This window comes from Pyxicephalus adspersus, chromosome 3, assembly GCF_032062135.1.
Source record: "Pyxicephalus adspersus chromosome 3, UCB_Pads_2.0, whole genome shotgun sequence".
Classification (NCBI taxonomy): Eukaryota; Metazoa; Chordata; class Amphibia; order Anura; family Pyxicephalidae; genus Pyxicephalus; species Pyxicephalus adspersus.
In genome coordinates, this window is record NC_092860.1 from 125,948,542 (window position 1) to 125,953,248 (window position 4,707).

Genomic DNA, 4,707 nt, shown 5'->3' on the forward strand with positions numbered 1-4,707 from the left:
AAAAAAAAAAAAAATACATCAGCAAACAAATCTTAATATAGTTGTCCGAAATCTAAGCAGAAATCCCATTAAGCGGTTTCATTTTCTCTACATCAATAAAGCTTGCATGCGACTGCCCAGCAGAGAACAAAGCAATTCAATTTGTCTTGAAATATTATTTACCATACCAAACAAATGCTGAGAAAAAGGGCAACACCAAATTGCAAGTAAGCTGTTGTTTACCTCAGTCACGCTGTAAAGCCCCTGATAGTTCCAATTTTACACTGTGAAATGTATCATTTCTGCTGATTTAAGCACATTGCTTCACAAATATGGATCCCTGAACTTTCATTGCCTGCTAGAGGTATGGATAATTTACGGCTCTGATCCAATTTTCCAATCATTGGGGAGCAGTAAATCGCTGCATAGAAGAAAAGTCGAATGAGGTCCTTTTTCTTTAGTGTCAGCAGCCTGTGATTATTATGTTTATTAGATTTCACTGAATGGGCCTCACATTTTCTCAAATATGCAGGAGAGTTATATTTCCCCCGGAGTCCAACATTAGCATTTCTGTTTCTCAGTCCTTGAATAGAAGAAAAAAACTGTTTCGGTTTATAAGATTGCAGGCACTTGGCCGTGTGTGGGCAACCTGCTCCCGTCCTATTCAGAAAAGTATCAGTCTCAGCATCCTGTGCAAGCTAGGTTTGCTAGCTATTGGTGCAGGACAGGTTGACACTTTCATTCCCAAAACATTTATTATTAAATTCTAGGATGTCAAAAGTGAATGAAGGAAAGAAATTTGATTTGAGGGACAGTTGGTTGCAACCTGATGCATTATATCTGTAGAAAAAGGGGGCATTTGAAGTGAACCATCATGGCACACTGAGTGCCCACTAACACCAATTCCGACGGGGTATTTAAAGGCAAACTAAAGTTCCACTTTAATAATTAGGAAGCAGGGACCCTGCAAAAGAACAGTATAGCGGGGTTTAGTTTTGCTTTAAGTATATCCATAGCTAAAATGTATTGATAGCCTAAACAATGCAGCACATCAAGTTTAAAAAAAGGTGGAAGTCAACTTTTTCTTTTAATGACTGCCCGCTGTAAATCAATGGGCTGCCTTTAGGCAATGCAAATGAAATACTGCATGGTAAGGTATCTGCAGAGATGCCCCAAAATAGAGGAGCATAGTGTAAGCATATTGTGAAGGGGGTCTAAGTGTATTTTTAAAAACAAATGGTATTCAGTCATGGACAAATGTTGGTACAATTACAGCTCATTAAATGCTTATGTCCCCTGAAAAGTGATTTAATCTAAAATTATTTTCCAATTTATATCTGAATTTATTTTATACGTCATCACGCAAAGCAACTGTGAAAAAAATTACTCTATAAAGACATTTCAGAATGACCTGGACACATTTGTCCGTACCCCTAGAAATGATCATAAATAACTATAGTAGAGTAATAAACCAGAAATAGAATGTGTTTAGTTAGTTTCACAAGTCTCCAATCATACATTTATTCAGCCCATATAGATGGATACCAGTAGTCACTTTATGACTATCGTCATAGAAAATATTTTTAATATTAAGATGTTATGACCCTTGGGACTGTAATGAATATCAATACACTTGGCTTCAAAATTAAAATCGACCCCACAATTGTAAGGATAATGAAAATTTTAGACAAGGAAACTTGCAAGGAGATACAAGCTAAATGCCAAATTCACTGACCGTAATCATCTGATTGCCCCATTGTTAGTTTTTGAGCGACAGTGGGCTCAAAGGAAGAAGACCCAGAAGGACTCGACTAATAAAAGCAATAACATGAAACAGGCTGAATGTGATAAAATGCATATTGACAAGTCATAATGCATCTGGGAAAATGTCCTTTGGATGAGGGAAAACTGGAACTGGCAGGTCACAGCATCTCTTGTACCACAGAGTGAAAAAATGAACCATTAAAAGTAAAGACCACCAGACCTACTGTGAAACATGGAGGAGTCTTGGTCATGTTTTGGGTCTGCTTTGCTAATTTTGGCTCGCAACGCTTAAAGTCTGTGAACAGAACATTGAAAGCTGAAGATTATGAAGACATTCTACATTATATTGACCAGTATCAGAAAGGTCTGTCTCAGTCGCAGGTCACGTATCCCAAAGCAACCGGGAATGAATATCAGGCATGTGTACAAAGTTTAATGATTGGGCAACAAAATATTAGGGTAAGGTTCTCTGCCTATTCTTTTAAATATATTCTAGTTGTATTACTTTACTAAAGTAGAAAAAAGTGAGTTCTGTAGGCTGTATGGGTTGTGTAAATTTCATTTGACAAACAAAAATACAAAACTAATTGTTCTCCTACATGTATTTCTTCTGTATTAGCCATTTGTCAAGAGTTCAACTTTCGTAGTGAAATAGAACCAGTGCTGTGCAATTCAGCCTAATAAACAACATTTAATAAGTACTCTTTCTAGGTGAAAAAAAATATGAAAGCCTTTGTAGTCCAAAGTAACCACCAGTACTGCTTCCAAATTCCAAAATGCAAAGGCCAAAGTTCAGAAAAAATTAAGTAATCAAAGGTACAAGTCTTGTAAAGATATGAAAGTAAAGTTCTTAAAGCCCAAGCTCCAGTCAAATGTGATTCTTTTGTTTTGGATTAGGGAAGTTTTTGTCTTGTCTACACTTCTGTCTGTGATCCCTTTTTACCATGACAGTAAGTCTCAAACAGTAATAGACACATTGTCAGAAATCTGACAGAGGCTCTGACCCTATCCTGCTCTATTTAAAAAAAATAATTATGCTTTTGGTTGGATTGACATCTATACCCTACTGTCATTCACAACCAGCAGTTCAGTGCCATTCATTTTAAAAGCCCCCCACGGCACATGCATTTCAGTGCTTTACAGCACAACAGCTGGAGTTGTAGTGCACTGTGTTCAAACAAAAGTTCAACAGGATGCCATAAAGTGGAACTAAAGCCCCTCTTTGAAAATTCTTGATTCATGCAAGTGGGGATTCCAGAAATGGACAGGCGACTCTTCTGCAATAACTATTCTTACCTGACTGATCGATACCCAGCTTTCAAATTTAGCTGAGCATGCTGGTTTGCTGCCAGAGTTTCCCGGCAATCTCAGCTTCTCTTGCTTATGCTCGAACTGAATAAACTCCTGTACACCTGTGCACAAGTTACGTCATCCCGAGCTGGCCAATCAAGATGGCTGAAGATCAGGATATGGAAGGAAAAATGGAAGAAGATGGCAGCACCCACACCAAATCATGGTCAGCTGTGTAAGTAGTGTAAGTTCAAGGAATTTTGTCTCTATTTGTTAATAAAACTTATGGTAATGAGAAGTGATGGTTCAAATTTATGTTTTGTTTGTTTTACAAGGCAAAGTGATGGAAAAACTAGTTTGGACAGCAGCCACGGCTGGACTAAGGCACAGGAGCTTTGGATCAGTGCTGGGGAACAATGTGAGTAGAGGGCATTGTAAAGTGATGATAATTTTTTATCTGGCAGTGCAGTTGAAGAAAGCAAAATTACAACTCAGCATCTGACAGAGAGTTTACAGCAAATTCAGATGTCCTATTTCACAAACACTAGTCATAATTAAGTACTTCTCTGATGTAAGAATAAAGCCCAGTGCATAGTTGTATTTCTACTAGTGTAAAGTTCAGCTGAGCTATTACACAACCTGATATTCACATTATTGTATTCTGGATTTTGTATTAAAAAAAAGTGTATTCATTTTATTTCAGATATAATGTGTTTAACAAGTTCATTTGAGTGTAAACAAGTGTAATGATATAGGTGTAGGTGAATGCTATGGCTTGATGTGTGTTCAGGTGCCCTGTCTGCACTCTCCATATATGCTCCTATCCAGGGCTGAACTTTAACATCATTTTGCACACAACCTAATACTAGGAAGTTCGTTAAGTGGACCCCCTGACCTTGGAGCCTCCCAATGCCCTGTCATCAGCAGAAGATCAGCAAACAAAGTTAAAGCCAGCAGTGTCTGCTTAACTTCCTCTGTCTGCTAAAAGAGCTTAGAAGAACTTGGAGGAACAGTATTTTAGATTGAACTGTAGGTGTTCATGTTTATTTTAAAACTGAATGGCTGCTTGTTTGTACTATGATGGAAGGCTGTGTGCATGTTTCTAGATAAAACTGCAGGGCTATGTGTATGTTTGTGTGTATGGTGCTGGACTGTATGAATGTTTGTGTATAGTGCATATTGTGTGTATGTTTCTGAGTAAAATGTAGGGCTTTGTGTTGTCTGTATAGTATATATGTTTGTGCATGTTTTACTATATAGAACAAATTATGTCTAAGTTTAGTGCAGAGCCATAGCTTATTTGTGTGTATAGTGCCGTAATGTATGTATGTTTGCAATAGTGCAGGACTATGTGTATGTTTGTATTTAATTCAAAGAATATGCTAGTCAGTATACCATTTTTTATATTTATATTTTAGTGAAAGCAGCACCCCATTCACAATGGCAAAAAGTCTGTCAACAAACACGATAAAGTCTGCTGTTTATGAGCACTTTACATTATCAAGTAATTGGAAACATTATGTGTGCTAATGTATTCTTGAATATGATAGTGAAAAACAATGTGATGCAGAAATTAGCAGGTTCAGTGGGTCTAACAAAAATGCACCTACAAGAGCATCAAATTTGAACAGACACTTGCAGCGTTTTCCTCCTAAAGTGTTAGAAGTTGTGAAT